At 43.3% G+C, this 12,740-nt stretch overlaps 1 long non-coding RNA gene across 3 annotated transcripts in view; it reads right to left on the bottom strand.

Annotated features, from left to right (window-relative positions):
- The window catches only part of LOC103547340 (uncharacterized), a 65,381-nt gene that overhangs the window by 32,644 nt on the left and 19,997 nt on the right, over positions 1–12,740 (bottom strand). For all 3 annotated transcript variants that reach the window (XR_011536848.1, XR_011536850.1, XR_011536849.1), the window contains exon 2: positions 8,929–10,773. This is a non-coding gene — a long non-coding RNA (uncharacterized lncRNA). The remainder of the gene's footprint in view (positions 1–8,928; positions 10,774–12,740) is intronic.

Here is a 12,740-nt window from a genome sequence, read left to right as displayed (position 1 = left end):
TCCATCTCATAATTATCACAACAATCCTATAACATTGTCACAACAATCCTATAACATTGATATTACTTCTTAGTGAAAAATTGAGGCCTGCACAGGTTAAACAAGTGACCGAGGTCACCCAACCGGTCGGCAGCACAGCCTCCCAAAGTCCACATTTTTTCCTTTACACAGAGCTGCCTCCTTAGGAAATGTGTGGCAACATAACCAGCTCATCAAGTTTGGACAAAACAAAGGAGTGAGGCATGCAGAGGTGGCCCACTGACTGAGGCCTTACCAAGAACCCAGCCTCAGACCCAGCTTGATACATGTTTCTTCGCCCAGTCAACACTCACAACAACCAGGTCAGGTGGTCGTTGTTCCCTTCATTTTTCTGAAGCTCAGAGAAGCTAAGGAACCAGCTCAAGATCACACAGTTGATAAGCAGCAGAGCAATTGCTGGACACCATGCTGCCTGCCCCCAAATCCTGTGCCCTGTGTACTATGTGCTGCTGTCTTCCATGGGGTACTACAGGGAATAGCCAAGTATACACCAGTGGGGTCCAGCTCTCAGGGCGGCTCAGAAGAAGGGAAAGGGAGCAGAGGACAGGGGTGAGTCAACCCAGGCCCAAAGGCCATTCCAGGCTTTCCCTCACTCTCTACCCAGATCAAGTATGCTCATGTTCAAGACTCAGATCAAAGCCGCCACTCATGAAGCCAGCTGTCCCTAAGCCTCCAACCAAATCTGTTTTAACCTCTGCAATTCCACTGTGAATCGCATGTAACTCCCACCAGTTTGTCTGGCGCAATGGTTATGAGCATGAGCTACGTTCCTGTCCCCACTTCCAGCCTTACCTCTGTGTGAACTTGGGCTTCCTATTTGTAATGACCTTGAGCACAGAGACCGCCTGTTATTCTCTATTGCCACAGCACAGAGGGTAGTGCCTTACACAAAGTAGGGGCTCAATTAACATTTACTATTGCTTTCTGTTCAAATCCCAACCCAACAGTCATTCCTACTCTGTGATCCGGATTGTGACCGTGGGCAAATTATTTAACTTCTCTGTGCCTCCGTTTATTCATCTGTAAATGGCACTCATTCTAGTGCTCACATATAGGGACATTGTGAGAATAAAATGAATAGCAATTATAATCAGATATCCCAGAAGAATTTTAGACAGAAAAGTTACAAAGACAGCACAGGGTTCCCATATACCCCTCACCTAGTTCCCCCAAAAGTTATCTCATAGTGGTGCACCTGTCAAGAAACTAACATTGGAATACTACTATTAACTAAACTTCAGACTTTATTTGGATTTCAGCAGTTTTCCTCCAATGCCCTTTTTCTGTTCCAGGATCCAATCTAAGGTACCGCATTTGCATTTAGGATATTCTTAAAAATAATAATACATCTAACATTTATTGGGCACTTTGTATGCCAAGCATTTCTCTAAGGGCTTATATATATCAACTCATTTAATTACTACAATAATTTTGCAAGGGGGGTATATTATTATTATCCCCATTAGGTAATGAAATTGAGGCTTAAGAGGTCAAGCAACTTGCTCAACATTACACAGCTGGTAAGAGCAGAAGTCAAACCAACTCTGTCTGACTATAGACTGTCCCCCCAAACCACTGCTCAATACTCTTTCAGGAATTCAACTACCCTGAAAGTCTTAGGAAAAGAAATCTGAATTGGAGCTTTTACAACAGCCGCTCCTCTAAGATCTCCTGGATCTTTCCACCAAAAGAAATAGACCCAGCACCTACTCTGCCTGGCCCCGAGGAGAGCACGATAAATGGGCAGAGTCAACAGGCTCAAGGAGCTTACCGTCTAGTTTGGCAGAGACAGAAAAATGGGCGATTTGGAGACAGAGTGGTAAGTGAAGGGTAGGCACGGGGTTCTAAGGGGCACCTCACCCAGTAGTAGTAGGGAATCTTGAAAGGCTTCCCAGAGGAAGGGACATCAAAGCTGAGGCTTGAAGGTTGAGTTGAGACTAGGCAGGCAGAGTGACAAAGAGGGAGCGGGTAACAAGACATTCTAAATAATGAGAACTGCACGTGCAAACGCCTGGAAGTGGACAGAGCCCGGCACATCTTTATAGCTAGAATATAGAGTTGAAGAGAGGAGAAATTAAGTTAGGGAGAGAAGCAAGGCCAGCCCCTGAAGGACCTTAGATAGACCTTGTGTGACTCAGGGTTATGATAGGCTGTGCTGCAGCAACAGATAAACCCCAAAGTTTCATTGGCACAACAAAGACTCATTTCTCACTCTCAAGTCTGATGTGAGTAGAGCAGCCCTCCTCCACCTGTAGCTCTAGCACCTTGAACATGGGCCTCAGAGGACCACTGCAGAAGAGAGAAGAGATGCAATAGGCGCCTTGATCTTAACTGCCTGGGAATGACACATGTCAGTTCTGCTCACATTTCACATGGCCCCAGCCTTACGGCAAGGAAATGTAGTCCGTGTGGGAGGAAGACAAAATGCTGTGGTAAAGAGAGTATTGTGTCTAGCCCACCAGGATAAGGAATTTGAACGTTCCCCCGTGGACCCCAAGGGACACTCGAAAGTTTTACGCACAAGAATCACATGGTCTAATTTGTGCTTTAGAAAGTTCACTCTGTCTGTAAGGTGAAGAAGAGACCAGAGGGAATTATGACAGGAAGTGAGGAGACTAGCATTACTGCAATATTCTCGGGGAAACATGAGGTGACAGGAAGGGCAGAGGCAGTGGGAACAGACAGAAGTGAATGAATTTAAAAGTTATGTTGAAGGGAGAGTGGACAGAATTCCATGAGTGACTGGATATGGGAGGTTGGGGAAGAATGAGTGGAGGGAGGATTAGGAGAAAGAGGAAGGAGTTAAGGAGAGTGCCCAATTTCTTTTTTCTTTTCTTTCTCTTTTTCTTTGTGGTGAGGAAGATTGGCCCTTAGCTAACATCTGTTGCCAATCTTCCTCTTTTTTTTTCCACTCCCCAAAGCCCAAGTACATAGTTGTATATCCTAGTTGTAGGTCATTCTGGTCCTTCTATGGGAGATACCACCACAGCATGGCTTGATGAGCATGTGTAGGTCTGTGCCCAGGATCCGAACCTGCAAACCTTTGGTCACCAAAGCAGAGTGCATGAACTTAACCACTCAGCCACGGGGCTGGCCCCCTGAATTTCTGATATGTACAGCCAGGTGGTAAGTAGTACCAGACCCCGAGGCAGAGAAACCCACCATGGCATACTGGATGTAAAAACTGGCCGAGCAATAAAACACAGGGGACGAGAAGGGTCATGTGTGGATGGTGTGGGGGAGGACGGAAGGTTAAATCCTTTTTCTCTTCAGTGGAAAGTCAACAGACAGTGCCTAAAACCACAAAATCAAAGAGGAACAAGATAAGCATATTCTTTAGAGATATCAAAAAAAAAAATCAGCAAAAAGAGTTTCAAGTGTCTGCCTCTGGGGAGCAAAAAACATGCAAAAAAGGATAGGAAACTGCTGTTTCTCATAACAAATTGTGTAGAACTACAACTCTTTAAATAAACCATGTGTGTGTATACTTGATAAAAAGGAGTGCTTTTTAAAAAAGCAAAGATTGGCTGGTCTAGGGTGTTGCTACCTTCAGGAGATGTCTTTAGCCCCCTTACACAGAGGGGTGTGCACCATGATTTCACAGGACAATGTGCCAGCAAGGGGGATGTTCCTACCCCCAGCCATATTTCTTCATTTGCACTGTGCCCCTGAGCTTGATTCCCAGAAAAATCAGAGAGGGCTTTCTAGGGAAGACCAGGTTTGGCCTAGATGTTGATAAACCATGGGATTTCACAGAGGAAGGAGCACTTCAGATGGATGGTAAGGGTGAAAGCATGGCGGGATGACAAAGAGAGATGTGTTCAGGGAAGGACCATCATTCTGTTTGGCAGGCTGGAAGACAGATTGAAGTGACTCTAGGATGGAGACAGAAGATCGATCAGGTAGCTAATAAAACTATTTGGTGCAGTGTTTCACAAAATTAGGTCCACGGGCCACCTGCATCGGAATCCTAAGGATCTCTCAGTGCTTCAAAATCCTCAGGAGGCAGTAATCTGCATGTTACTATGTTCTCTGGGTGACTCTTACACACACTAATATTTGAAAAGCAGTGCTCAATCATGAGGAGATAAAGTGTTAAAATAAAGTAGTGATAGTGTGAGTGGGAAGGAGGAAACAGTCGTCAGACCTAGGGCCTCATAGATGTCAATGGCCTCTTGGGTCCAAAGTTGGTCAGGGTACGCGTCCTACTGCTGCAAAGAAATGCAGATGATGGGGCACCAGCAACACCCAACAGTCATTCCTTCCCTGAGAAAAGGATCCTCACTTCACATGATATGATGGGGAAAGTACTGACTTCTCATCTCAGCTTTTCCACTACGTGTGTGATCTTCAGAAGTCACTTCATTGATGGGTCTCAGTTTCCCTAACTAAAATGGGTTGGTTAGACTAGGTTACCTCAAAGGCCACCTCAAATCTAACCCTCTGAAAACAACTAAGGATAATTTTCAGAACGTACAAGGAACTCCTGCAAATCAAAAGAAAAATACAAGAACCCCAGTAGGAAAATTGGCCAAGAATATGAACGGGCAATTTATAAAAGAAGAAACCCCAAAAAACTAATTAGCATATAAGAGGTGCTCACACTCATTAGTAATCAGAGAAATGCAAATTAAAACAATAGATGTCACTGTGTACTTACTAGATTGGCAAAGAAGTGAAAGATGGACAATGCCACATGTTGGCAGGGATGTGGGACTACAGGAACCCTTGTACACTGCTGAAGGGAGCACAGATGTGTGGAGCCAGCCTGAAAAGCAATGTGGCACTACTTAAGCCAAATTAAGTGTGTGCCCACCCGACCACCCAGCAAGTCCACTCACTCCTGGGTGTACCTCCCAGAAATGATCACACAATCCATAATGAGACACACATGAGGGCATCCACTGCAGTATGATGTGTAGTGGCAGGGAGTTGGAAGAGTCACCAGGTAAAATTTATAGAGTGCTATAGAATGGTTCTAAGCAATTAACACAGATGGTTCTCAAAAACACAACGTCGAGTGAAAAAACAGAGAAACATAATGAGAACCCTCCATGATACTCCAAACCCTGAAACCACACAGCAAAAGCCAAAGTCCTTACAATGTCCTACAAGGCCCTACCTGATCTGCCTCCTCTCCCTTCCCCTGCCCCCTGCCACTCCCTTTACCTCACTGACATCATCTTCTACCGCTGTCCCCATTGCTCACTCTGCCCCAGCTCACTGGCCGCCCCGCTGTTGTTAACACATGCCAGGCACTGATGCTGCAACAGAGCCTTTGCACTGGCTATTCCCTCTGCCTGGAATTACAAGCCCTCAAAATCCTCTACACACACACACACACACACACACACACAGAGTCCCCCTTCCCCTGCTCTGTTGTTACCTTAGACAACGATTCACATGTAACAAATAAGTAAATTGAACAGTAGTCTGAAAAGTAATAAGTGCTCTCTCCCCACCCCCACCTTCACCTCTGTGAGGTCAGGGGTTTTTGCGGTTTTGTTCACTGATGTCCCCCAAGGCCTAGAAGAAAGCCTACCACAAAAGAAGCACTAATTAAATTTTTGCTGACTAACTGAATGATTGCAACACCATACCACTTACATACATTTCAAATACACTTTTAAACATATTAAATGAATGTCATTACGGGATGGTGAATTAGAGTGAGGGTAAAGGGATTAAATTAAATGAGGGGAACTCAGCACGGGAAAATGATGATAAGGTGCCATTGAGGAGTATGAGTAATTTAACCTTGTGTACCTGAGGTTAACCAAGGTGGGTGACAGGGAAGCAATGTCTGGTGACCACCCCCACCCCCGGGCCCATCTGTCAGAGTTGCTCTTTCTGCCAGATCTTTGCCTGAATGAGCTGGCAGAGCCCTGGCTGTGGGTGGGACCTGCTGCTCCATCTACACAGCTGAAATCTCTGAGATGTCAAGGTTGCAACGGGGCTAAGGATACCTCGTGGGTAATGGTGTGCACAACTCCCCCTGCCCCTCACGTTTCCTCAAACAGAGCCCACCTGAGGAAGAGAGGACTGAGCTCCACACAGAACAGCACCTCATGTTGTCAGAGTGATTTCCAACTCACAAGGCCTCTCCGCAACTTTGAAAGATGTTACTGTTCCATTGTATGAATAAGAAAACCAAGGTTTAAAAAGGTTAGCAATTGCCCTATTCACCTGGCTAGTACCAGATGTTCAGTGACCAGGTCTTCCTGACACCATGTTTTGTGTTTTCTCTACCAAGTTAATCTCCCTCTCTGTGCAAAGAAGAAGACTCCATGTTAGGCAAATTAACAAAATAAATTTTTCCAAATTCGGTTTTGAGTGATTCTGCCAGCAGCTCTTTCCTGTCGCTAACTGCTCCTTGTCTCTAGGATTCGAATTCCAAGCCTATGGATTTGATACAGGCCGTCGACAAGCTAACGTTAGAAAATAAGGCCAAACAAATCACCTGTTACTATCAAGACTCAAAAAGATTATTCTTTGCAAGTAGCCAGACGGTGGGGAGAGTACACTGGCAATCGGCTCTGGTAGTAATAGTTCTGGTCCTGCTGAGGAGTAAGGGGGGAACCACTGGGAATGCGGGGCAATCTGAAGGCCATGACAAGTGTTTGACAAGGATCAGATTAGGAAACGGTGCAGACTAAGTGGATTCTTAAGCAGGCCAATTATTCAGGCCGAGAGGAACATTTAAGAAGCATGCAGTCTGGTATATGACTTGGGGTCTACTTGGACGCCACTTCTTGAACTCATTTAAGTGACTGTGGGCTCATTCTCAATCAGCAAAGTGGATCAGAATTGGCCTAATCCTTCGATCTGGTCTCCCTCAGAGGCAGTCCATGACTTAGAGTTCTTCACCTCCACTGAACTTGGCCCAGAGCAATATACATGGTAGGAGCTCCAGAAAGTTCTGAACGGCAGTCTCGCCGAAGCTCGTACTGCAACAACCTCACAGTGAAACACAGAAACCTAGCACATCTCCTACTAGGAAGCCTCTTAAAGATTACCAGCTTCTACTAAAGTCTCCTAGGTTGATCTGGTCTTAACCCCTTATCCAGACTCAATGAGCAAAAAGTAAAAAGAAATTCACCCTAAGGATCAGTATCACACACATAGTGAGACATTTCCTCATGAGCTGCATGAAACTTGAACGCATTATGATCTCTGTCATTCTCATTTTCCTTCAAGATAAAATGGGATTAAACTCAGTTTGTGGTTCTAAAATTTAAAGATCTTTTATAGGAAGGACCTAACACAATCCCTGGCACAAAGTACGCCCTTGAAAAATGGTAACTTCAGGGAAAGAATGAGTCCGCTTAGCACCCCATCCTTTTCAGATGGGACTTGGAAGATTAACGTTACTTGACACCTGCCAGCTGCATGACCTTAAATAAGTCATTTTCTCTCTCTAGGCTTGAATTTCTTTGTTAGTTAAAATAAAGATGGTGGAAAAGAGCTCTGACATCCCTTCCATCTCCAAATTTCTATGTTTGTGACTATGCGGTTTAGCAGAGAATTTTGGTTTCTCTAAACCATACAGAGGGCTTTTACATAGTTTTATTTAAGATCAAAAGAATGAAAAAGTGTTTATAGAATGAGTCAGAGCTCTGCCCTCAGACCTCACAGCCCAGGCAGAGAGTCACATAAGCAAACAACAACATTACAAGACACATTCTACACACATAAAGATATGCATAAACGTTTTTAGCTCATAGAAGAGAAAACAACTCTCTCAGCCTGGAGAGGCTAGGGAGTGCTTCAGCAAGGAAGGGACATGTGAACCAAGATTTCAAGGATGGAGGTCACAGTAAGAACATTCCAGAGAGAAGCAGGTGCAAAGTCCCCAAGGTAGGTGAGGGCGTGACACATTCAAGGATCTGAAAGGGGAGAACATTGTAGCTATAATATAGACAATAAGAAGAAGAGTGATGCAAAATAAAATGGGAGAGTCAGAAAAAGGCCTCATCATGCAGGACCCTGAGGACCATGGAAAAGATTTTGCTCTTTATCCTAAAAGCTATAGAGAGTCACTGAAGAGGTTTAAGCCAAAGGGAGATACAAACAAGTTTGAATTTTTTTAAAAAAATGACTCCGGCAGTAGCTGTAGTGCAGAAAACAGATTAGAAGGGGAAGGAGAGGATGTAGGGAGACAGTTGGGGGATACTGCAAGATTCCAGGTGAAGGAGAGCCATGGTTTGGTGATGGCGGTGGGGATGGAGAGAAGTAGCTGATCAGTGAGGCCCTTAGGAAGTAAAGACAAGGGTCTCTGAGGATGAATTGGATAAGAGAGTGAGAGACAAGGAGGTAGCAAGGATGAATTCTACTGTTTGATGTACACAACTGGCTGGCTGCTCTGGTCCTAGAGGGTACACTTAGTGTGACCAGAGTTGGGTTTTATTATATTGAGATGTATACAGCATCACCACAGAGATGCCAGGAGGGCAGCTGGCTATATGGGTCTGGGGATCAAGGCATCTGAGCTGAGAAGGTTGAGATAAGATTCCTCCGAGAGTAGTCTGCCGAAGCCATAGCTATGTATGATGTCCCACAGAGAACAGAGTATAGAAGGAGAAGAGAGAGGGGCCTAAGAAATCCAACATTAAAATGAGCAAAGAAGGATGAGTCAGCAAGTGGCTGAGAAGAATAAGAGGTGGGAAAGTCTTTTCTCAGACACTGACAAATGGTCTTTCATGAGCTCTGCTCTAAAACAGAAAGACTGAAAAAGTACACAAACTACCACCGCCAAAGGGAAAGACAAAAACAGAGGCTCAAATATTCCACGTACGTAATGATTAATTATTGGATTACCAAGAATTGCCTCTATCAACATTCTTTCCTATTAATTAAGGTCCATTGTTCATTCATTTACAAAGCTCATACCTTGCTTCCCTTTGGGTAGAGTATTCTCCCCACCAACTGACTTTGGGCTTGGCCGTACAACAATGGATGTGAGCAGGTGTGATCTATACCACATCCAAGCAGAAACTTTAAATATACTTGTATGGATTGGCTCCAGTTCTCTTGAGTTTCTGCCCTCCATCACGAGAGCAGCATGCTTCTCACCTGGGATCCTGGAATGAGAAAATACAAAGAGCAGAACCTAACCAGTGAAACCCAGCAAAGGCACAGTTAATTCAGCCCTCAGGTGACATGAGCAAGAAATAAACATACGTGATTTTTAACCACTGAGCTTTGGGGGCTATTTGTTACTGCAGCAAAATCTGACTAACATACTTGTCCACAGTGAGATTTCTTCAAAACTAAATCTAGTCATTTCAAACTCCAGTAGAAAGGAGCAAAGTTACTCTTTGTCTGGAACGTAGTATACACCTGGCACTAATCAGCAATTTATAGACATTGAGTCATTTTAATCCTCATGACAATTATTTTCACCATTCTACATGAGCAAACTGAGGCTCAGATAAGTTAAACACATTTCCCAGGATCACAAAGCTAGTAAATAACGGAAATGAGAAAAAAAATCATCTGATTCCAAAGCCCATGCACTCTCCATATTGCCGTATTAGAGGATGTGCTAGAAATCAAACGTAGATCTCCTGCACGGGAAGCAAGAAGAAGACTGGCGAACCGTCAGCGCAGGCTCAGCTCTAGACCATACTCCTCTGTGGCTAGTTGTGCTGCTGTTGAGCAAGTCCAGAGCAGCCAGCAGGAGGACATTTGCAGCTCTGGATCTGAAATCTCATGCTGACACAAGCCCCACGTTTCTCTTGCAAATGCTCCTGCGGTTGAAAAAATGTAAGCTATAAGGTGAAATTGGGTGCTCAAGTCAGGTCACGCCAAAAACAGGAAACAAGGTTGCCTTTTAGCTCAGTCTCTACGGCCGTGTAAACCAGGTGACCTTTTATTATAGCTCACGGTGATCACCCCTTATGAATTAAGCTTGGTTTTCCCGTCTAATCCTTGGTACAAAAATCACACCTGCCTTCTGAATCGTGAGTCAAAATTAAACCTTTAACATGTTAAGTAAGAAAGATAAGCAAGATGTATTATTAATCACTTATCAGTGTTCATTTGTCCGTGAGGAGTTATATGCTCTGCCCAGAATTTATCATTGCCTGGTAGATCCCCTGATGAGACCTAGTGGAGGTAGCAGGGTCATGAGAGATAGTGGAAAAGCACAAGATTTGGAGCTGGACAAGTCCGGGTTTTGATCCTGCTCTGCCTCTTACTAGCTCTGTGACCCTGGGAACTTGACTTTATCTCTCTGAACATCAATTTCCTTGGTACAAAGTGTGGATGAAAATAGCTAACTCAATGAGTTGTCTGAAGATCAAATGAGGTGGTGTATTTACTTCACTGTGGATCATTAGCTTCACCTTGAGCTGCAAAGAAACTCCATGGCCAGGATGAGAGCCCCAAGAGCAGCACCTCCCCCAGTGCTGCTTCTCCCCTTTAATGGAACACACGATGCTGTAAAATCATCATCATCACCATCAAAGGCACCAACAGTGCCAGGCACCAAATAGTGAACACCTACTATATGCCAGCCTTTTCCAACATTACCTCCAATCCTCACAACCTTGAAGCAAAATAAATTATATTATACTCATCTTAGAGATCAGCACACTGAGACTTTAAGAGACTTGCTGCAGATCAGAGTTGGTTCTTCTGACCCCCAGGCCAGTGCTTTTCCCGCTCACCACACTGCACCCTGCTCTTGACTGCTAGGCTGTGCATCTCTCTCCATCGTTTTCAATGAGACCCCTAAGAAAAAAAAAGACAGATCTCCCTAGCAAGACCACACAAACTCTAAAAAAGTATTGGTTGTAAGACTTGTACACCAAAAACTGCAAATCATGGCTGAGAAAAATTAAAGACCTAAATAAATGGAAAGACATTCCGTATTCGTGGATTGGAAGGCTCAATATTGTTGGTGGCAATTATCCTCCAAATTGAAGGATAGGTTCAATAACACACACACACAAAGAAATCCCAGCAGGCCTTTTGTAGAAATTGGCAAGCTGATTCTAACATTTAGATAGAAATACAAAGGACCCAGAGCAGCCAAACACATTTGGAAAAAGAACAAAGTTGGGGACTTAGACTTCCAACTTACAAAACTTACTGTAAAGCTACAGTAATCAAGACAGTGTGGTACTTACCATAAACATATAAATCAATGGAACAAAATTGAGAGTCCAGAAATAACCCCTTATATTTATGGTCAATTAATTTTCAACAAAAGCACCAAGGCAATTCAAAGGGGTAAGGATAATCCTGTCAAAATCTGGTGCCAGAACCATTGCATATCCACAAGCAAAAAGGTTAATTTAGATCCCTACTCACATCATACATAAAAATTAACTCAAAATTAATCATACACCCAAACATAAGAGTTAAAGTTTTAGAAGAAAATGTAGAATCTCCTAAAATCGTGGAGAAAATCTTCACGACCTTGGGTAGGCAAAGATTTCTTGTAAGACACCAACAGCACAATTCAAAAAGGAAAACAATGATAAATTTTGATACATTTCATCAAAATTAAATACTTTTGAGTTTCAAAAGACACCATTAAGAAAGTGAAAGGACAAGCCACAGAATTGGAGAAAACATATGCAAATCATATATCTAATAAGGAACGTATATCTAGTATCTAATAAGAACTATTACAACTGAAAAATAAGACAAACAAACAAACTTGAAAACGGGCAAAAGATTTGAGGAGACATTTAGCCAAAGAACATACATGAATGGTAAAGACACACATGAAAAGATGCTCAACATTATTAATCACTAGGGAAATAACAAGTTAAAACCACAGTGAGATACCATATCACACCCACCAGAACCAAAAAGACAGATAATAACAAGCATTGGTGAGGATGTGGAGAACCTGGTACTTTCATGCGTTGCTGGTGGGAATATAAAATGGTACTTTGGAAAACCATTTGGCAGTTTCATAAAAAGCTAAACAGGGGCCAGCCTGGTGGTGTAGTGGTTAAATTTGCATGCTCTGCTTCAGTGGCCCAGGGTTCACAGGTTCAGATCCGGGGCATGGACAAACACACTGCTCATCAAGCCATGCTGTGGTGGCATTCCACATACAAAATAGAGGAAGATGGGCAAAGACGTTAGCTCGGCAACAATCTTCCTTAAGAAAAAAGAGGAAGACTGGCAACAGATGTTAGCTCTGGGCCAATCTTCCTCACCAAAAGAAAAAAATAGCTAAACATAAATTTACCATACAACCCAAGAAGTCTACTCCAAGCTATTTACACAACAGCAATGACAGCATATGGCCACACAAAAATTTGCACATGAATGATCATAGCATTATTCACAACAGGCAAAAAGTGGAAACAATCCAAATGTCCATCAACTGATGAGTGGATAAATAAAATGTGGTATATCCATACAATATAATACTATTTAGCAAGAAAAAGGAACAAAATACTTATACATACTACAACATGGACGAACCTCAGAAATATTATGCAGGGTAAAAAAAGCCAGACACAAAAGACTACATCTTATATGACTCCATTTATAGGAAACGTCCAGAAAAGGCAAAACTATGGAGACAGATGCAGATTTGTGGTTGCCTGGATCTGGGCTGGGAGCAGGAACTGACTGCAAGCAGGCACAAAAGATCTTTTTGGGGGTGATGGAAATATTCTAAAACTGAACTGTGGAAACAGCTGCACAGCCCTGTAAATTTACTAAAATTCATT

Source organism: Equus przewalskii, unplaced genomic scaffold, assembly GCF_037783145.1.
Source record: "Equus przewalskii isolate Varuska unplaced genomic scaffold, EquPr2 ChrUn-3, whole genome shotgun sequence".
NCBI classification, from domain to species: Eukaryota; Metazoa; Chordata; class Mammalia; order Perissodactyla; family Equidae; genus Equus; species Equus przewalskii.
The sequence above is the reverse complement of the archived record's forward strand: the minus strand, read 5'-3'. Positions and strand labels throughout refer to the sequence as shown.